This window comes from Bos grunniens, chromosome 1 (assembly GCF_055505025.1).
Source record: "Bos grunniens cultivar Pamir isolate PY7600 chromosome 1, Bosgru_T2T1.0, whole genome shotgun sequence".
Lineage (NCBI taxonomy): Eukaryota > Metazoa > Chordata > Mammalia > Artiodactyla > Bovidae > Bos > Bos grunniens.
In genome coordinates this window covers 122804607-122828441 of record NC_141165.1, presented here as the reverse complement: position 1 = coordinate 122828441, position 23835 = coordinate 122804607, and positions in this window count along the sequence as shown.

Sequence of the window (23835 nt, the reverse complement as noted above, 5' to 3'; positions counted from 1 at the left end):
GACACATTGGTGAGAACACAATTTTTAAAATTTTGTCCTATTTTTCCCAGTCTTGGTGCTAGAGAAGCTAGCAATTCAGAAATGTCAACAGCCATAGGCAAAACAAACAAACAAAAGCTGGCTCTCCACAACCAAAGGACCAGGGGAAAAAGGGCAGAGTAGTAAGACAGAAATGTTTGATTGAGTCAAAACATTGTCTATTTCAAGCAAACACCACAAAAGAATCTGTGGAGCCATCTCCGCCCCAGCAGCAAAAGGTGAGTTGGGAGCCAAGACTTCCATGCCTACAAGGCTGTAACATGGCACCCAAACCACTGCTGGGGTTACAACACAGAAGTCTGAGTAAGAAGCCAGCTTTTCATCCTGTCTCCCAGCATTAATAGAGACCACGTGAAGAGTCTGTACTCCACCCTTACCCTGTGAAAATGAGGCATCCCTGTTCCTGGGCTGTCATCAGAAAAAGCCCTTATGAAAAGACAAGTTTTTGTCACCAGTAAACATTAATGAGCCCTCCCTCTTCCAGTAGGAACAGTGGAAATCATCTGAGGAGGACTAACAAGGCATTCTTGCCTCTTCAGGCCATCTTGGTCCTCCCACAGCTGAAAATTCTGCAGCTGAAATATCTGCAGCTGAAAATTCCACCCAGTAATAAAGAACTCTCTCCCTAGTCAGTGGAGGCCAATAAGGGAACATGGAATTTCACAACTACCTGGAAATAAGGAGGTAGTACCCACCCTCCTTCCCCTTCTGTAATGATGTCAGAAACACTAGTTAAAACAAACAAAGCAGTTACAAAGTTAAATAAAATACGGAGTCTCATAATACTCAAAATGTCCTGTTTTCAACTGATAATCACTTGTCATATAAAGAACCAAGAAAATTCCAACTTGAATGAAAAAAGTCAGTCAATAGAAGTCAACAATAGCATGTGTGACAGATATGGCATAACAATTGAAACGCCATCATAAAATATTTCAACTTAGCAATTATGAACGGTCAAAACTAATCAAAAATAAAATATCCACAAAGAAATATAAAAAAACAGCAAGAAAAGAGAAATTAATAAATATAAAATCAATAACTAGACAGTGTAGTAACAGCAATAATAAAGAATCCACAATGATGTATCTAAAAATAGAATGGAGGGGGCAGAGAAAAAAATCAGTGAACTTAAAGATTAGAACAATAGAAACCACTCCATCTTAACCTTAGACAAAATATTGGCTGGAATGATAAACATAGCCACAGCAACTTGTGGAACAATAAAAAATATGAGAATCATGTGATAATTCATAAGTGGGAGAGGATGAGGCTGAAAAAGTTTTCAGAGGAATAGTGGTGGCCTATTCCAAATATGACAAGACATAAACCAACAACAATGAAATTCATGAAGGGGATTAAAAGGCACAAAAGGAAGATTGAGACAGACACATACACACTGCCATATAAAATATAGATAACTAATAACCAATTCCCTACCAGATAGCACAGGGAACTCTCTACAATACTTTGTGATGGCATATACAGAGGGAAAAGAATATAAGAATGGATTATGTATGTGTATAACAGATTCACTTTGTTGTACACCTGAAACCAATGCAATATTGTAAACCAATTCTATCCCAATACTTTTTAAAATAATAAACAAACTTTATTAAGAAAAAAATAAATAAGTTATCGGGATGTACGCCCAAGGCCAGGGGTGGTGGCCGGGAGGACCAACCCCACATCCAGGGAGCCATGACTGCACGGGTGCAGAAAGGCCTAGAGGACCTATCCCACGTTGAAGGTCAGGAAGGGCGGCTGTGAGGAGATACCCCTCGTCCAAGGTAAGGAGCAGTGGCTGTGCTTTGCTGGAGCAGCCGTGAAGAGATACCCCACGCCCAAGGTAAGAGAAACCCAAGTAAGACGGTAGGTGTTGCAAGAGGGCAGACACACTGACACCATACTCACAGAAAACTAGTCAATCTAATCGCACTAGGACCACAGCCCTGTCTTAACTCAATGAAACTAAGCCATGCCCGTGGGGCAACCCAAGATGGGCGGGTCATGGTGGAGAGATCTGACAGAATGTGGTCCACTGGAGAAGGGAATGGCAAACCACTTCAGTATTCTTTCCTTGAGAACCCCATGAACAGTATGAAAAGGCAAAACGATAGGATACTGAAAGAAGAAATCTCCAGGTCAGTAGGTACCCAATATGCTACTGGAAATCAGTGGAGAATAACTCCAGAAAGAATGAAGGGATGGAGCCAAAGCAAAAATAATACCCAGCTGTGGATGTGACTGGTGATAGAAGCAAGGTCTGATGCTATAAAGAGCAATACTGCTTAGGAACCTGGAATGTCAGGTCCATGAATCAAGGCAAATTGGAAGTGGTCAAACAAGAGATGGCAAGACTGAAGTCAACATTCTAGGAATCAGCGAACTGAAATGGACTGGAATGGCTGAATTTAACTCAGATGATCATTATACCTACTACTGAGGGCAGGAATCCCTCAGAAGAACTGGAGTAGCCATGATAGTCGACAAAAGAGTCCGAAATGCAGTACTTGGATGCAATCTCAAAAACGACAGAATGATCTCTGTTTGTTTCCAAGGCAAACCATTCAATATCACAGTAATCCAAGTCTATGCCCCAACCAGTAATGCTGAAGAAGCTGAAGTTGAATGGTTCTATGAAGACCTACAAGACTTTTTAGAACTAACACCACAAAAAGATGTCCTTTTCATTATAGGGGACTGCAATGCAAAAGTAGGAAGTCAAGAAACACCTGGAGTAACAGGCAAATTTGACCTTGGAATATAGAATGAAGCAGGGCAAAGACTAATAGAGTTTTGCCAAGAAAATGCACTGGTCATAACAAACACCCTCTTCCAACAACACAAGAGAGGACTCTATACATGGACATCACCAGACGGTCAACACTAAAATCAGATTGATTATATTCTTTGCAGCCAAAGATGGAGAAGCTCTATACAGTCAGCAAAAACAAGATCAGGAGCTGACTGTGGCTCAGATCATGAACTCCTTATTGCCAAATTCAGACTTAAATTGAAGAAAGTAGGGAAAACCATTAGACCATTCAGATATGACCAAAATCAAATCCCTTATGATTATACAGTGAAAGTGAGATATAGATTTAAGGGCCTAATCTGATAGAGTGCCTGATGAGCTATGGAATGAGGTTCGTGACACTGTACAGGAGACAGGGATCAAGACCATCCCCATGGAAAAGAAATGCAAAAAAGCAAAATGGTTGTCTGGGAAGGCCTTACAAATAGCTGTGAAAAGAAGAGAAGCGAAAAGCAAAGGAGAAAAGGAAAGATATAAACATGTGAATGCAGAGTTCCAAAGAATAACAAGAAGAGATAAGAAAGACTTCCTCAGCAATCAATGCAAAGAAATAGAGGGAAAAAACAGAATGGGAAAGACTATAGATCTCTTCAAGAAAATTAGAGGTACCAAGGAACATTTCATGCAAAGATGGGCTCGATAAAGAACAGAAATGGTATGGACCTAACAGACACAGAAGATATTAAGAAGAGGTGGCAAGAATACACAGATCAGATCGGATCAGATCAGTTGCTCAGTCGTGTCCGACTCTTTTTGACCCCATGAATCGCAGCAAGCCAGGCCTCCCTGTCCATCACCAACTCCCGAAGTTTACTCAGACTCACGTCCATTGAGTAAGTGATGCCATCCAGCCATCTCATCCTCTGTCGTCCCCTTCTCCTCCTGCCCTCAATCCCTCCCAGCATCAGAGTCTTTTCCAATGAGTCAACTCTTCACATGAGGTGGCCAAAGTACTGGAGTTTCAGCTTTAGCATCATTCCTTCCAAAGAAATCCCAGGGCTGATCTCCTTCAGAATGGACTGGTTGGATCTCCTTGAAGTCCAAGGGACTCTCAAGAGTTTTCTCCAACACCACAGTTCAAAAGCATCAATACTTTGGCGCTCAGCCTTCTTCACAGTCCAACTCTCACATCCATACATGACCACACAGAAGAACTGTACAAAAAAGATCTTCACGACCCAGATAATCACGATGGTGTGATCACTGACCTAGAGCCAGACATCCTGGAATGTGAAGTTAAGTGGGCCTTAGAAAGCATCACTATGAACAAAGCTAGTGGAGGTGATGAAATTCCAGTGGAGTTATTTCAAATCCTTAAAGTTGATGCTGTGAAAGTGCTGCACTCAATATGCCAGCAAATTTTGAAAACTCTGCAGTGGCCACAGGACTAGAAAAGGTCAGTTTTCATTCCAATCCCAAAGAAAGGCAATGCCAAAGAATGCTCAAACTACTGCACAATTGCACTCATCTCGCACACTAGTAAAGTAATGCTTAAAATTCTCCAAGCCAGGCTTCAGCAATATGTGAACTGTGAACTTCCTGATGTTCAAACAGGTTTTAGAAAAGGCAGAGGAACCAGAGATCAAATTGCCAACATCAGCTGGATCATGGAAAAAGCAAGAGAGTTCCAGAAAAGCATCTATTTCTGCTTTTTGGACTATGCCAAAGCCTTTGACTGTGTGGATCACAATAAACTGTGGAAAATTCTTCAAGATGGGAACACCATACCACCTGACCTGCCTTTGAGAAATCTGTATGCAGGTCAGGAAGCAACAGTTAGAACTGGACATGGAACAACAGACTGGTTCCAAATAGGAAAAGGAGTTCGTCAGGGCTGTATATTTTCACCCTGCTTATTTAACTTAAATACAGAGTACATCATGAGAAACACTGGACTGGAAGAAGCACAAGCTGGAATCAAGATTGCCGGGAGAAATATCAGTAACCTCAGATATGCAGATGACACCACCCTTATAGCAGAAAGTGAAGAGGAACTAAAAAGCCTCTTGATGAAAGTGAAAGAGGAGAGTGAAAAAGTTGGCTTAAAGCTCAACATTCAGAAAACGAAGATCATGGCATCCGGTCCCACCACTTCATGGGAAATAGATGGGGAAACAGTGGAAACAGTGTCAGACTTTATTTTTTGGCCTCCAAAAATCACTGCAGATGGTGACTGCAGCCATGAAATTAAAAAACACTTACTCCTTGGAAGGAAAGTTATGACCAACCTAGATAGTATATTCAAAAACAGAGACATTACTTTGCCAACAAAGGTCCATCTAGTCAAGGGTATGGTTTTTCCAGTGGTCATGTTTGGATGTGAGAGTTGGACTGTGAAGACAGCTGAGCGCTGAAGAATTGATGCTTTGGAACTGTGGTGTTGGAGAAGACTCTTGAGAGTCCCTTTGACTGCAAGAAGATCCAACCAGTCCTTTCTAAAGGAGATCAGTCCTGGGTGGTCTTTGGAAGGAATGATGCTAAAGCTGAAACTCCAGTACTTTGGCCACCTCATGCGAAGGTTGACTCTTTGGAAAAGACTCTGATGCTGCGAGGGATTGGGGGCAGGAAGAGAAGGGGACGACAGAGGATGAGATGGCTGGATGGCATCACTGACTCGATGGACATGAGTCTCAGTGAACTCTGGGATTTGGTGATGGACAGGGAGGCCTGGCATGCTGTGATTCATGGTGTCTCAAAGAGTCGGACACGACTGAGCGACTGAACTGAACTGAACTGAATGTACACATAGGGAACACACTTAATAGCTTTGTAACAAGTTTTTCTTGTGAGAATGGTAATTGGAGATATTGTGGTGATTATTTCATAAAATGTAAAATATTAAATGACTATATTGTGCACCTGAAACTTTTATAATATTGTACATCAAGTATAACTTAATTTAGAACAATTTTTTAAAAAACAATGCAAACCAACAGATTCAAGAGGCTGAGCAAATCTGAATAGTATAAAACTAAAAAAAAAAAAATACGCCAAGATACATCATACTAAAAAGTCTGAAAATTAAAGACAAAGGGAAAAAGAATGAAACCAGCAGGTAAAAAAAGGCATCCAGATCAGAAAAAAGGAAATAAATCTGTCCCTATTTCCAGATGACATAATGAATTTTAAATCCCAAACAATCCACAAAAATAACTCTGAGAATTAATTAGAGAGAACAGCAAGTTTTCAGGATATAAGATAATATACAAAAATCAATTGTATTTTTAGTAGTGAATATATAGACATCAACATTTAAAAATATAATTCAATTTACAATCACTTGAAAAAAAGAGAAATTTTGAGATTCATACCCAGTAGAACAGTAAAACTTACATTCTGAAAACTACAAAATCCTAATAAAAAATCAAAGGAGGTATAAATAAGTGTAGAGACATATTTGTCTATTTATTGGAAGACTATATAGAGTAAAGATGTAAATTACACAGGTTTAACACAATTTTTATCAAAATCTTCAGCAAGACATTTTGTAGATTTGGCAGGACTATTCTAAAAGTTATATTTCAAGACAAAGGAATTAGAGTAGCTAAAATAATTCTGAAGAAAGGAAAATAAAGTGGGAGAAATTATACTATATTAAGAAATTTGAATAGCTAGAGCAATCAAGATACATTATATTGATGAAGGAAAGGACAAAATATCAGTGGATCAGAAGAGAGAACCAAGAAGCAACACAATTTAGTTATAGTCAATTGTTGTTGTTCTTGTTTTTTTTTTTTTTTTTTTTAAGTTTCAAAAGGAATTAAATGAAAGAAGGATAATATTTTCAACAAATGGAGATGGAGCACTGATATATCCATGAAAGTGAAAGTGAAGTCGCTCAGTCATGTCTGACTCTTGCGACCCAATGGACTGTAGCCTACCATGCTCCCCCATCCATGGGATTTTCCAGGCAAGAGTATTGGAGTGGGTTGCCATTTCATTCTCCAGAGGATCTTCCCGACCCAGGATCGAACCTAGCTCTCCCACATTGTAGGCATAAACTTTACCATCTGAGCCACCAGGGAAATCCGAGATATCCGTAGGCCAAAAAATTTTATCTAGGTATTACAGGTCATGTAAAAATTACATTAAAATATCACAGTTTTAAGTATAAAATGGTAAACTATACAATTTTTAGAAGTAAACATATGATAATATTCTTGGTCATAGCTTTTGGTGAGGTACTCTTAGACATCCCTCAAAGACATGATCATAAACAAATAGATAAATTGTTTCATCAAAATTAAAATTGTCACCATGTTAAGAGGATAAAATGAAAAATTCCACATTGAGAGGAAATATTTGCAAACCAACTGAGAGGCAATGTTTGCAAACCATATATCTGATAAGAGATTCCTATGTAGAATACATATAGAACTTGCACAACTCAATTGAAATATGTATAAAGTCTAATTAAAAGATAAATGAGACATTTCATTAAAGATAATATGCAAATGGAAAACAAGCATATGAAAGGTGTCTAACACTACTAGTCAGTAAAGGAATACAAATTAAGATGAAGGAGCTATTACTACTACTGTGTTGGGCTTCACAAGACCACTTACTCAGCATATAGGGATACTTAGTGCTGTGATTTATGAGTGAAACAGTAAAAGTACAGTGAACAAAGGGAAAGTTTGTTTGGGAAGAATCCCTGTAGAATGTAAACCTATAACAGTTCTCCCCCACTGTGGTCACACAGGATGCACTTCCTCTGTCAAAGAGGTGTGACGACACAGGTGAAATGCTATCAGGGAAGGTCATTAAGTACTCAGTGCTCAGGGTTTTAACTGGGAATGGATTATATAGGCGTCTTCTTCCTGGAGTATATCAACATTCCAGACTCCCAGAAGGGGAGAAAGTGTTCATTGCCCACTAAATTGTACAAAGAGTTCAGGTACCGTGAGCTGTTCTTATCTGGGAATATCAGGAACTCTTTCAAATCCAAATTCCAAGATGCCACCCAGGAGCCAATCTTACAAACAGGCCTATATAATGATAGCCATCTTAGATCTGCTATGTTAATGCTTCTGAACAATTACATACCTATTTAGAACAGCTACAAAGTAATGACAGCACTAAACTCTCTCAAGGATGTGGAGAAACTGGATCTCTCATAAGTTCCTGACAAGAATGTAAAATGTTACATCCATTCTGGGAAAACTGCATATATTTACCATACGACCAGCAATTATATCTCTGAGTATTTATCCAGAGATGTAAAAACTTATGGCCACACAAAGATTCAAATCATGCATAGCAATTATGTAACAGCCAAAAGCTGGAAACAACTCAGATGGCCTTTAATTGGTGAATAATTACACTGTGGTACATACATATAATTAAATACAAGTCAGGAGTGAAAAACAATGAATTATTGATGCATACTACAACTTGGACAGATTTCAAAGACATTTATGCTGAGTAAAAATCCACAATCCTAAAAGGCTTCAAGCTGTATGGTTTGATTTATAAAATATTTTCAGTGACAAAGTATGTATGTGTACAGCAGATCAGCGATTGCCAGGAGTTATGGACAGTGGGCAGGGAGGGAATGGCTGTGATCATAACAAGACAGGATGAGAAAATCTGAGATGATGTGAGAGTATACACCTTGAATAGTGGTGGTTAGACCAATTTACATATGTGAGAAAATGATATCTCACTATTAGATATATTTTCCAGTTTGATTTTGTATTAGAGTATGTAAAATGTAACCTTTGAAGGGAAATGGGGTGAAGCATTATCTACAAGATTTGAAATTTAAAATACAATAAAACTTCATTGAGAAGAATACTTAAATTAGAGTATGTCAAATAAATGACTCCTCATGTATGGCAAAATGAAAAATGTATACAATGTAATGTTAAATCACACAAACAAAATTTGGAGTATGGTTATAATTAAAACAATATATGTGCATGTATGGGTAAGAATGGAAAGGAAATATGCATATCTAAAACCATTATTTCTTTAAAAAAATCTGAATTATAACTCTTAAAAGTTTTAGCTAATGCGATTTTATTATTTTTCAGTAATATTAAGGAGTTTTATTTAATAATATTTAGAAAGATTAATTGGTATAATATAAAGTATATTTAGTCATATAGATACAATTTTGTGTTCTGTACATTATGCCAGCATTCAAAAGGAAAATGCACAGTTGCTTAGAAATATAGGGATAAAAAGGTAAGCTTATATTAATAATGGCTAATAATATATGAAATTGAGTAGTCATTGAATGAACTATAATGACTAACACAAATACTTTTGGAACCAATAACGAAGGACAATAAGATGTTTGAGGCATAGTGGAATGGCTTTCAGAGGGCTCTGGGTAGTTTTAGTAAGATTTATTTTTATTCTAATTCTGATGTTATATGACTACAGTATAATAGGCTTTATAAATTCTCATAACATTTATCATACCTTACTACTGCTTTGACGTACTTCTTTTCCTATTTGGAACCAATTTGTTGTTCCATGTCCAGTTCTAATTTTTGCTTCCTGACCTGAATATAGGTTTCTCAAGAGGCAGGTCAGGTGGTCTGGTATTCCCATCTCTTTCAGAATTTTCCAGTTTATTGTGATCCACACAGTCAAAGGCTTTGGCATAGTCAATAAAGCAGAAATAGATGTTTTTCTGGAACTTTCTTACTTTTTTGATGATGCTTTTGAACTGTGGTGTTGGAGAAGACTCTTGAGAGTCCCTTGGACTGCAAGGAGATCCAACCAGTCCATTCTAAAGGATATCGGCCCTGGGTGTTCTTTGGAAGTAATGATGCTAAAGCTGAAACTCCAACACTTTGGCCACCTCATGCTAAGAGTTGACTCATTGGAAAAGACTCTGATGCTGGGAGGGATTAGGGGCAGGAGGAAAAGGGGATGACAGAGGATGAGATGGCTGGATGGCATCACTGACTCAATGGATGTGAGTCTGAGTGAACTTCGGGAGATGGTGATGGACAGGGAGGCCTGGCCTGCTGCGATCCATGGGGTCGCATAGAGTCGGACACGACTGAGCGACTGAACTGAACTGAACTACTGCTTTATCATTTCTAACTTATGTTTTCTAGCTCCATAATTAGGCAGATTTGGTTTAAAAGTAATCACCTGGCTGGTAGGAAAGGTTTACACTTGCCCTTTTCCACTCCATCAACCATTTCTTTACATCTTTATGATATGAACTCTCAGCCTTTTAATGTGAATTCTTGGAGATGAAAACTAAATAAACTATAGGAAATTTTTGTTGGGGGTTGGGGGAGAAGGGTAGCCATTACATTTCTAGAATTTTCCCGATGGATGCTGATACTAATAAGAATGAATTCCTGAAATAGTAAAATACACTGTGCAGTTTTTCACCCATCTTGAATAAGTTTCTCTCTCAGTCTGAAAGACAGAGAAATCTAAGCTTTCAAACATATCATATAAAATAAAGGGCAAAAGCTATAAAAAGTTTCTAATTATGAAAGTTTCTAAAATGTGAAGGCCACTGTAGGAAAAAAATACATTTAAAATTCCTATATTTCACCAATTTCTGAGTTAATTTTGATCTTTTGTTGAGATTTTTCAACAAGAACACTGTAGATTTTTGCAATTACTGTCTCCAAGGGTAAAAATATAGAACATATTTTTAAACCTTGCCCTTATATTGGCATACTAAGAAGGCACAAATCACAATTGGTGGTAAAGGAGGGTGTATTTTACTTTAGCAGGCAAAACTCAATCCATAGTTAAGAAAATATATTACTGTCGATGAATTTTATCCATAATTTGTTTCTGCTTGCTAGTATACTTAACTCTAGAATAAAGAAATAAACTTGATTAGTGAAAAGGTAGCAAATTTAAATTCTAAAATTCACATGTGAAAACTGAGTTTCACTATACCATTAAATTCAGCAAATTTATTCATTTACTTAACAAGCATTTGTTACTACTTCTTTTATACTAGTGACTATGTTTGATGTTAAGAAAAAGAAAAATAGATGGAAGTGAACATTCAACTTGTTTTACCTGTTAAGATAGAAGAACCAGAAGACAAGTTAAAATGCAAGGTAAAAAAAAAAAAAATATATATATATATGTATATATATAGCTTTATTTTGATACATATACAGTTCTAAAGGAGCACAGAGAACAGAACAACTTTTTTGGGGTATTGCAAAGAATATTATAATGAGGATATGATATCTGATCTGGGTCTTTAATTTGTTCCAACCCGTAGACTATGAAAGAGCCTAATGTGTCTAAGGATGGTAAAAAGTTTCATGGACCACAATGTAAGAGATGGAGTAGGAAGACTGGAGAGATTTGTAGCAAATGAAGTTGAAATACATAGATTAGGCTTATGCTACAAAATGTATACCTACATTTTAGACTTAGCTAAGGGTTTCAATGTGTCCACAGTTTTAATACTGGTAAGTGGATGATTTATTTGTATTTTAAGCATGGCAGCTGGAGTGGCAGCATGACAAGTCAAATGGAACTAGATAAATTGGGTGTATATAAACCAACTAGAAGTTTGTTTTAAAATATTTCCAGTGGCAGATATGAGGGCCTGGTCTCAAGCAGCAACAATGGAAGGAAAGAAGAGAGGACAGATTTTTAAACAGTTATCTGGGGAACATTTGATAAGGTTCTATTTGAAAGATGATGAACAGTATTACCATTAAGTGAAAAGAATAGAACAATTCCCTTTTCTATTTTCACATTCTTTGAAATCAAAGAAATCATTTTTAATTTCATTCTTGGGAATTGAAATACAATATTTAGCTGCTCCTTCATTCTAATCCATGAGACTTTTTCCAGAATGGTAAGCATTAGTGATTGGCAATTGAATAAATGAATGAATCAATAAAAATGTAAACATACTCTGTACATTTACACTACTTAATCTAAAGTATTGTTAAATATATGCTTTATTAAATATTTGACAGCATATGTGGCTTCCTGTCACATTAGAATATAGGCTCCATCATCAGTTATGTTGTCTATACTGATATTTAATGCCAGTATTTTCTGTCTCATCACATAGCTTTGCATTATCTGATGTTCACTGCTATCTCTGTGTCATGTCATTAACTTGCAATTTCTGTGTCATTAATAGATTTAATAAATTTATTCCAAAATATTTATGAAATTTAAAATAATTTTCCAATCAATGTTTATCAGCAGAATATCCTATTATTAAGAATTTTTCATTCAACAACTTATTTAGAGGCAGTCTAATAGAAATTGTGTGAATGTATATTTCTTTTTTAAAACATTTTCTCTTCTCATATGACTGCATATTTACCAAATCTTCAAAGTTTATGTCAAATGCTCTTTTTTAATTTAAATTTATTTATTTTAATTGGAGGCTAATTACTTTACAATAGTGTATTGGTTTTGCCGTACATCAACATGAATCTGCCACAGGTGTACACGTGTTCCCCATCCTGAACCCCTCTCCCTCCTCCCTCCCCGTACCATCCCTCTGGGTCATCCCAGTGCACCAGCCCCAAGCACCCTGTATCCTGCATCGAACCTGAACTAGTGATTCATTTCTTATATGATATTATACATGTTTCAATGCCATTCTCCCAAATCATCCCTCCCTCTCCCTCTCCCACAGAGTCCAAAGACTGTTCTATACATCTGTGTCTCTTCTGCTGTCTTGCATACAGGGTTATCATTACCATCTTCCTAAATTCCATATGTATGCATTGGTATACTGTATTTTTATAGCTTTTCCTCATTTACCTCAATATATATACTTGTTACTCTTCTGATTCTCATAATCATGGTACCTCTCCCACTGTATAATATTTTCTATTATGTTTTATTTTACTATCTCACTAGAAAGTTCTTGGAGAGTTAAGATAGCATCACATTCTCCTCTGTAGATATTATTTAAAAAAAAACAAAACACACATTTATGATGAAAACTCTCCAGAAAGTGGGCACTGAGGGAATATACCTCAACATAAGAAAGGGTATACATGATAAGCCTACAACAAACATCATTCTCAACAGTGAAAAGGTGAAATCATTTCCTCTAAGATCAGGAACAAGACAAGGATGCCCACTCCTTCTACTTTTATTCAACATAGTTTTGGACATTCTAGGAATAGCAATCAGAGAAGAAAAAGAAATAAAGGGAATCTAAATTGGAAAAGAAGAAGTGAAATTGTCACATTTGCAGATGACATGTTACTATGCATAGAAAAATCTAAAGATGCTACAAAAAACTACTAGAACCTATTAATAATTTTGGTAGAGTTCCAGGATGCAAAATTAATACACAGAAATCTGTTACAATTCTATACACTAAAAACAAAGGATCAGAAAGAGCAACTCAAGAAACAATCTCATTTACCATCTCATCAAAAATAATAAAATACCTAGGAATAATCCTATGTAAGCAGGTAAATGACTCATACTCTGAAAGCTATATGATGCTGATGAAAGAAATCAAACATGACAAAAACAGGCAGAGAGATATACCTGTTTTTGAATGGGAAGAATCAATATTGTTAAAATTACCATGCTACACAAGGGAATCTATGGATGCAATACAACCCATTTCAAATTACCAGTGACATTTTTTGCAGAACTAGAACTATTTTTTTTTTATTTGTATGGAAACACCAGTGATCCCAAATGACCAAAGCAATATTGAGATAAAATACCCAGAAATAAACCCAGGCACTTATAGTCCATTAATCTACAACAAAGGAGGCAAGACTACACAATGGAAAAAAGACAGTCTCTCTTCAATAAATGATGCTAAGAAATCTGGATAGTTACATGTAATAAAATCAAATTAGAACATTCTTTAATATCACCACAAAATTATATTCAAAATGGATTAAAGACCCAAACATAAGACTGGATATTGTAAGAGTCTTAGAGGAAAATATAGGCAGAACACACTGTGACATAAATCACAGAAATACCTTTTCAATCTATCTCATAGTAAAATGTAAACAGAACCAAAAATAAGCAAATGGGACCTAATTAAACTCAGAAACTTTTATACAGCAAAAGAAACCATAAACAAATTGAAAAGAAAACCCATGAATTGGATAAAATTTTTGCAAACAATGTGACTGACAAAGGAGCAATCTTCAAAATTTACAAATATCTCATGTGGCTCAATACAAAAAAATCCAAACAATCCAATAATTGAAAAAAAAATGGGCAGGAGACTTAAATATGTTTCTCCAAATTAACCACATGAATAGAAACCACTTTTCATGATTAGGCACATGAAAAGATTCTTGACATTACTAATTATTAGAGAAATCAAATCAAAATTACAATGAGGTATCACTTTACACCAGTCAAAATGGCCATCATCAAACATTCTACAAACAATAAAACCCAGAGAGGCTATAGAAAAAAGAGAATTCTCCTACACCGTTGGTGGAATGCAAATTGGTACAGCTCTATGGAGAACAATAGAAACTAAAATAGAGCTACCATGTGATCAAGCAACCCCACTACTGGGAATATCCAGGGGAAAACATAGTTCAAAAGGATACATGCACCCCAATATTCATGGTAGTGCTGTTTAGCAGTATCCAAGAAATGGAAGCAGCCTAAATGTCCATGGACAGATGAACAGAAAAAGATGTGCTACTTATATACAATAGAATATTACTCAGCCATTAGAAAGAATAAAATGACACTTGCATCTACATTGATGGACCTGGAGATTATCATACTAAGTGAAGTAAATCAGACAAAGGAAGATAACTATATTTAAAATGGATAACCAATAAGGACCTACTGTAGTGCACAGGGAAGTCTGCTCAATACTTTATAATAATCTAAATGGGGAAAGAATTTGAAAAAAGAATCTATACATATATATGTATAACTAAATCACTTTGCAGTATACCTGAAACTAACACAACATTGTTAATCAACTACATTCCAACATACTGGAGTGTGTAGCCTTTCCCTTCTGCAGGGGATCTTCTCAACCCAGGGATCAAACCCACGTCTCTCACACACTGAAGGCGGATTCTTTACCAGCTGAGCCACAAGGGAAGCCCAAGAATGGACTGCTAAGAAGGCTTTAAAAGTTTATGTTAATAATCCATAGTTCAATTATCAACATATTATTACATAAATGTATATATACCCATGGGGAATCATTTTTGAAACAAACTATCATGTATAGATTCTATACAGGTGTTAGGAAACACATACCTATAATTCTTAAGGAAATGAAGAATACTAAGAAATTTAACAACTTAAAGATACTTAATAACTGAATAAAAGCTTGGACAGATGGAAAGTTACACTGAGACAGAAACGTCTGTCTCATCCCTCAAATCCCTCATTTCCTCTTCTTGATGAACCCACTGCTTGGTTACACTGCCTGGTATTGCTAGTGGTAGTCATGTGACCAAATTCAAAGCAAAAGAATGTTAGCAAACAGAACTGCCATCACTTACATGGCCTACTCCATAAAACCTTTCCCATATAATCCCATTACACACTTTCCCCTCATGCATCAGTTGATATCACACTCAGGTAAACCATGGAGTTAAATTGCTAAAAATGGCATTGTGTACAGCAGCTTCAGTCCTTGAAACACTGTATGCAACATTTATATTTCCATCAACCTCCCTCACACCTAAACTTTGTTAATCTGGCCCTACATTAGATCATTCAATTCAATTCAACTCAGTTACTCAGTCATGTCCGACTCTTTGCGACCCCATGGACTGCAGCATTCCAGGCTTCTCTGTCCATCACCAACTCCCAGAGGCTACTCAAACTCATGTCCATCGAGTTGGTGATGTCATCCAACCATCTCATCCTCTGCTGTCCCCTTCTTTTCCCGCCTTCAATCTTTCCAAGCATCAGGATCTTTTACAGTGAGTCAAGTTCTTCGAATCAGGTGGCCAAAGTACTGGAGTTCCAACTTCAGCATCAGTCCTTCCAATGAATATTCAGGATTGATTTCCTTTAGGATGGACTGTTGGATCTGTTGCAGTCCAAGGGACTCTCAAGAATCTTCTCCATCACCACAGTTCAAAAACTGAATCATTGGATGAGCAAAAAATAAACTTTTACTGTGTTATCAGGCCACTGAAATTCTAGTATTCTTATTTTGGCAATTCAGTTCAGTTGCTCGGTCTTGTCCGACTCTTAGCGACTCCATGAATCGCAGCACTCCAGACCTCCCTGTCCATCACCAACTCCCGGAGTTCACTCAGACTCACATCCATCGAGTCAGTGATGCCATCCAGCCATCTCATCCTCTGTCATCCCCTTCTCCTCCTGCCCCCAATCCCTCCCAGCATCAGAGTCTTTTCCAATGAGTCAACTCTTCGCATGAGGTGGCCAAAGTACTGGAGTTTCAGCTTTAGCATCATTCCTTCCAAAGAAATCCCAGGGCTTATCTCCTTCAGAATGGGCTGGTTGGATCAGCCTCATTTAAAGTGATTGGGCTTCCCTGGTGGCTCAGATGGTAAAGAATCTGCCTGCGATATGGGAGACCCAGGTTCAATCCATTGGTCAGGAAGATGTCCTGGAGAAGAAACTTGCAACCCATTCCAGTATCCTTGCCTGGAGAATCCCATGGACAGAAGAGCCTGGTGGACCATGGGATAATAAAGTGTCAGACACGATAGAGTGACTACCTAATATGATGTGATGTACTATCTTTAAGAAGGTACTGTTATAAAATCTCTAATTTGTTTCTGGATTAGCTGTCAATTGATAGGCAGAGGACAAACAAATACAACAAGTTGGAAGACTCTGGCACCTGGTTATTACTATGTAAAACATCTGATAAAATTATCTTCTATAATAAATCAGAAGGCACATCATGTGCCTATTGAATTGTGGCTCTAAGGGAAATGGTTGGAAAGAACAATAGTGTTATCTATGTTCCTGATCATTTTCTATCTCTTAATATATCAACCCAAAGAAATGTACTCTGGCAAAAATTGGTCACTAAGAAAAGAAATAGAAGAACCCAGAAATGAAGGGACTTAAAGGTTTAAAAACTCAGTAGATAAAGAGTAAACTATGTTCAAGTCTTTTCAGTGTGCTTTTCAGAATGCTACGTATTGCTCTGTGGTACTGCATGCCTGTGTTTTCTTTATAGGTAACAAATAAGTTAGACTTTGGGATCAAATAAATACAGAAGGTAATACATTCCTCAAATTTAAAAGCAAAAGTGAGGCATGATTTCCATATGTGTTAGTTTTTGTTCACTGCAAAATTAATTACCATTGCTATAATGGCTTAAAAAGTATTCAGTTATTAGCTCTTAGTCCTCTAGGTCAGAAATCCAGCATGATGTCCTGGGTTCTCTGCTCATGGTACTGCCAGAAGGTATAAAAACATTGGCCAATATGAATTCTCACCCACAGACATTGGGGAAAATTTTTCTTCCAAGTTATTCTTGTTGCCAAAATTCAGTTCCTTGTGCTTGAAGGACTGAGATTCCTGTTTACTTGTAGGCTATCAGCCAGTGGCTACTCTCAGCTTCTGGAGACCATAAGCATTCCTTGTCATGTGCCACATCTATCTTCAACTCAACAATAAAAATTATATTTTTCTTGGGCTTCAAATCTTTGATTTTTCTTTCCTTCAATAAGCTAAAGAAAATTCTGTATTTTTAGAATCCTCACCTGACCACATCAGTCCCCTTAGATTGTCTTCCTAACTTAGAGATAATTGATTCTTTATCAATTTAGGAAACACAATTGTGACTGCAAAAGCTTTACATAACCAAACCTAGATTCAGTTCAGTTCAGTCGCTCAGTCGTGTCTGACTCCTTGCGACCCCATGAATCGCAGCACACCAGGCCTCCCTGTCCCTCACTAACTCCCGAAGTTCACTCAGACTCACATCCATCGAGTTGGTGATGCCATCCAGCCATCTCATCCTCTGTCATCCCTTCTCCTCCTGCCCCCAATCCCTCCCAGCATCAGAGTCTTTTCCAGTGAGTCAACTCTTCACGTGACGTGGGCAAAGTTACTGGAGTTTCAGCTTTAGCATCATTCCTTCCAAAGAACACCCAAGACTGATCTCCTTTAGAATGGACTGTTGATTTAATAACAGAGAACATGTATGTGTACACCAGGGACCTGGAATCTTGGGGGTCATCTTAGAAACCTTCCTACTCAGTTACAACCATCAACTCTTTCATCCTATTCACCTGTTAACATCTCACTATGACTCTGCATGGGGTGGCACATTCTGTTTTCCAGGTCAACTATTTGCTGAAGCAAGCTGTAAGGGTGGCTGGGAAAGAGAGGGGAGTTAAATTATTATTCTTGTATTATTATTTTGTGAGATAAATAATCTCTTAGAGTCAAAGGCAAAATTTTTTCTTGTCATGTAGAAACATAACTGTTAAAAATCTTCCTATGTAACACTATCAAATATCTAGTCCCTCAGCAGCTGTAACTCACAAATACCTCAGTGAGCTTATTGCTTTAATAGATAATACATTTTTATTTTTATATTTTATTGTTTTCTAACTTCACTGAATTTGTCATCACTTCATGAACCTCTAGCATAATTTTAATTCTAAAAATATGTAAATAGTGATGTAAAGTTGAGAGAGTTAAAACTTTATTCTCATCTTATCACAAACACTTCTAACGATTTAAATTTTTTAGTATAAATTTATTTATTTTAATTGGAGGTTAATTACTTTACAATATTGTGTTTGTTTTGCCATACATCAACCTGAATCTGCCACAGGTATATACGTGTTCCCCATCCTGAACCCCCCTCCCACCTCCCTCCCTGTACCATCCCTCTGGGTCATCCCAGTGCACCAGCCCCGAGCATCCTGTATCCTGCATTGAACCTGGACTGGAGATTCGTTTCATATATGATATTATACATGTTTCAATGCCATTCTCCCTAATCATCCCACCCTTTCCCTCTCCCACAGAGTCCAAAACACTGTTCTATATATCTGTGTCTCTTTTGCTGTCTCACTTACAGGGTTATCATTACCATCTTTCTAAATTCCATATATATGCATTAGTTACTGTATTGGTGTTTTTCTTTCTGGCTTACTTCGCTCTGTATAATAGGCTCCAGTTTCATCCACCTCATTAGAACTGATTCAAATGTGTTCTTTTTAATGGCTGCGTAATACTCCATTGTGTATATGTACCACAGCTTTCTTATCCATTCATCTGCTGATGGACATCTAGGTTGCTTCCATGTGCTGGCTATTATAGACAGTGCTGCGATGAACATTGGGGTGCATGTGTGTCTTTCAATTCTGGTTTCCTTGGTGTGTACGGACGTAGAGGAAATTTAAATGCCTAGTAAATAAGATGTTGATACATACAAAATGCATATTTTTTTTATATTTTTGGATATATCAGTTATATCAGATAATATGGTTCCATCACCATATAATTTTTTATGTGTAATGAGAGTTTTTAAGGCTTACTCTCTTAGCAACTATCTAATATGAAATAAAATAAAGTATTATTAACTGTAGTCAGCACGCGGTACATTACATCCCAATACTTATTTACTTTATTACTGGATGTTCGTACTGTTGCCCCCTTCACTCCTCTTACCCAGTTCCCAACTCTCCTCACCTCTGACAACCACCAGTCTATTCTCTGTATATATGGGTTTTGTTTTTGTTTGTTTGTTTTGCCTTCTAAATAAAAGATCAAAAAGCAATTGAATGTTTCTCTCCACATGGTGAGTAAATACTTTTTAAATAAAATAACCCTAAAGCAGAGGTGATATTTTGATGGAGATCTAAATGTATCTTGAATCTGTGATTTCTACTCTAGATAACAAGTGTCTTCCTCTATAGAGAAAGATTTTTGTTACTGCCCAACATTCCTGCTAATCTTTTTGATCAATGAAAGGAAATGATATCACAGGATGTATTATGAATCTTCAAGGCTTGAATATTGGAATAGTAATTGGTTATCAATGTATAGTTGGAATGACATCCAAATTAAGCTACTAATATTTTAGTTAGAGGTTAATAAGGATACAGTTCACTTAATGTATATAAAGAGAACAGTGAGCTACAATGAAAACTTAAAATCTTGCTTACAATATTCTCAAAATTATTCATCTGATACCAACAAATACAAAAGTCTATATATTGGTACTATAAATAAATACAGTTTATATGATCATTTTAAATGTGTCTATGATTAGTGTTTAAAATGCAGATTAACTTCTCTTAAATTACCTATTTGCACCATAGCAAACATGCTGAAAATTCAAAGAAAACATTCAGAATAAATTAAAAGTTGAAGTATTTTACATACCATTCCTATCTTTTATATCTTAGAACTGTTACTCATATTCAGCTGACAGAGGGAAAAATGAGGTCTAGGAAGGGTGACTTGCCAGGCTTGATTAAGGTGAAGTATGTGGAATGCATTGCTCCATTCAGGCACTCGCAATTCCTTAGCTCGCTCATCTGGCATGATTCCATTTTTATGTCCTAAATGCTATAGAATGAGTGAATGCATGACTGCTGTATCAGGAAGTCTGTGCAAAATACATGACTTCAGCAAATCTTTGACAAGCACCATTCATTAATCTTTGTTTCATAATTCTCACCAGTATGCACACCCTGACTTTCTGTCCCTATCTGCAAGTAAATTGGTTTTTAAGAAAATGAAGAGGTCAGCAGAAGATGTTGGAGTACACATTTTTCTGTTGAAACCAATTGGTAGACCTGGGAAGCAATCTTAATGGTTAAAGTTAGTAGAACTTATCCATATTTCAACTGAGTCATTAATTTATATTAGCAATAATATTGTTTGGATGCCCATTTAACAATAAAAATGAATGAATCTACAGCAAGTATATGAAAAATGTTTAGCTTACAGACTTTTATGGTCTTAAAATATAGTTATGTAAAACAGTTCAACTGTAGTGAAATGTTAGGAGCAGTATCTGGTTTTCAGGTCCAAATTTTTTTTTAGAAGTTTAATTAGAGTTATTTTCCCTATAACAATGAATTAGGTTAACTTGAACAAATTCTTATAATGAGAATAAATAGAAAATCTAGAAAATATATATCTAAATATGTTATAATATATACAGCTACATGGTTATAAGCAGAAGCAGAATTGAAATATGAAAGAAAAAAGAATTCTACAAATATTTGGTGACTTTTTTCTATCTTATGAGGTTTAGAATTTGAGAGAAACTTTAATCACAAGGCTAAAAGGACAAAAATTGAAATTTATGACCTACCAAGAAGTAAGAGCACTGATAAACCCAATAAGCACTATGAAAGAAAAGCGATGTTCTACACCTTAGGTGTACAGGTTAACTGGAAACTAACCATCCTGACTAAGACTGAAGCATAGCTTCAAATTATTTCAAAACTAGATTGGATTAAGTTGATTTGAGATTGCTGTTGGCTTTAGTCCTCTTGGAGAAGAAAATAAAAATGTGAAAAACTAAAATTATTTTGGAACTCAAATTATCTCTACTATTTTTATCTACAACTTCCAACATTTAATCAAAAATAACTGCACATATAGAGATAGACAATTTGATATTAGAGATAGATTCATAGGGAATGTAGATGAGGAAAGTATATCATGTATTAAACAAATAAAATTCTGCTTAAAATGTTGAAAAAATCCTAGAGGAGTTTTATAATCCTGTCAGGAGTCTTAATATTTCAAAAAGAACCAAGTGAAATTCCTAGAGTTGAAATATACAAGTAACAGAAACTAAGACTGTGAAGGATGAAATTAAGAGATTAGTCAAAGCTGGAAAAAATAGAAAATGAGAATATACAACAGAAGAAGTGCTGAGAAAAAAGATTGAAGTGATTAAAAGAATGCATAAAAAATGTACAAGAGACAAGAGGTTTTAGTGAAATGTTTGTTGTACATTTCAATTGGAGTCTCAGAGAAGACAGAATAAAAATTTAAAAGATATAATATTTGAAGACATAGTGGTTGGGAATTATCAAAATTTTGCTAAGTGATACCAATCACAATGAGCTCAGTTAGATAAATGCAAAACAAATCATGCCTAAATGAAGCATGGCAATTTTGCTGAAAACCAGAGTAAAGGTATGGAAAATGTTAAAGAATTTTCACCAAAGAATACAAAGCAAAACTGTGTCTGACAGGTGAATCTTATATTGCAATCAAAGATACTAGAGGAGTCCATCTTCTATTTTATGATCTGTAATGCCGTTTCTTATATTTTAATAAATAAATTGTTCCATGTATTTGTACTTGAGCAGTAATACCATAATGTTTTATTTAATAAAACTATTTAATATATCCTCTCCTTCCTTGAACTTCTTTCATAGGAAAATTTTGCTTCCACATGGTTCATATCGATTTCCACAAAATAGCTGGTTACTATTTCATTGACACTGAACTAAACCTCTAAGTCAATCTGTGGAATACAAATATCTTCATAATACTGACTTTTCCAATGGCTTATATAGATATTTAATTTATTACAATATAGCTCTTGTACAACTTTTGCTGGATTTATTTCTAAATAGTGCTTATTAATTTTTAAATATTGCAATGTTTTATTTTTAAGTTCAATTTTTGATATTTTATTAATAAAAGGGAATGCATCCAACCTCTTCTTATTGATCTTATAACTAGAATTTGGACTATAAAATTTTTGTTTCAGTTAACTTTCACTCAGGATAACTATTGTATACTTATCATTTTGGTTAACCATCTATTCTTAAAATTAAATGTTAGAGACATTTTGAAGTCTTTTCTTTTTCTCTTAGACTATTTGATTAGCTTCTGTCAGGTAAGTAGGGGCAAAGACCTGCCTAAGATAACTTTCAACTAGATCATTAGCTTATAGTTCTAGCAGTACAAAATAGAGTCAATTTTTATGTCAAGTATATTTGACAGTAGACTATTTTTAGGAAATCCCAGAAGAGAGAGAGTTGGGATTTTAGGCAAAAAAAAAAAAAAAAGAAAGAAAGAAAAGTGTCCCAAACATATTCTGAATTTTAGTATTTTTTTAGTTTTACCCAACTGGGAGAAAAAAAAAAAAAACTTTTCCAAATAAGAATTTTCTGATTTAACCTACTATTCAGGCCTTGCCTCATACATAATACTCAGGCAATTAAAAGCTTCCTGTTACTTTATAATAGCTCTTGACTTGCATTTCTTGTATGTTTGGTGATTGTTATAATTCCCTTACTTTTGTAGCAGCATACCTTTTTTTTAAGGGATAAATTATTGTATTTTATCCAGCATAATTTTTATCACATATTGGAAAGTTTTATCTTAATGTGTGATCTGCTTAAAGGAGAAACATGATTATCTCAAGTTTATAGATTTTTTGAGCTGGATGATTGAATTAAACCATAAATTCAATTGAAATTTTCAATTATAGAAATTTTAGACCCTTATTGAACTGAATTTCTTCTTAATGAAACAATTTTCTTCCCCTTGGGACCACAGATAAAAAACCAAGCTACTTTTCCTTTCTTTGACATTGTAGAAAGCCATCTATCTTGTTTTTGGTTTGTTTTTTTTTTTAAGTTTTTATTTTGTATTGGAGTACAGCAGATTAGCAAAAAAAGGTGTTGTGATACTTTCAGGTGCCATTTACTTTCTAATTGTCACTCCTGCCTTTTTTTTTTAAATTTAGATACTTCATTTCCAATTTGTGTTATATGGAAATTTTTTCTGAATGAAATAACTTTCAAAGGTGTTTTAAGACTTAATAGAAAATGGACTCAATAAATAGAATTGTACTATTTTGGGTGGAATACTACAATTATTTAATATATCAAAGAATACTTCTCAAATAGAAATAATGTACAAATAAAGAGACTACGTGTGGTGAACTTGCAATGGTTTTTATGCCTCTTTTGTTGCACAGAATAAAAATGATCCAAGTTCTTGCATTGTGCTTGGACATTCCAGTGGGTAATACTATCTCTTCCATTTTCTCTTTGGACTCCAGTGTATCTTTTATGTTAATTTATCATGTCTAATAGGTG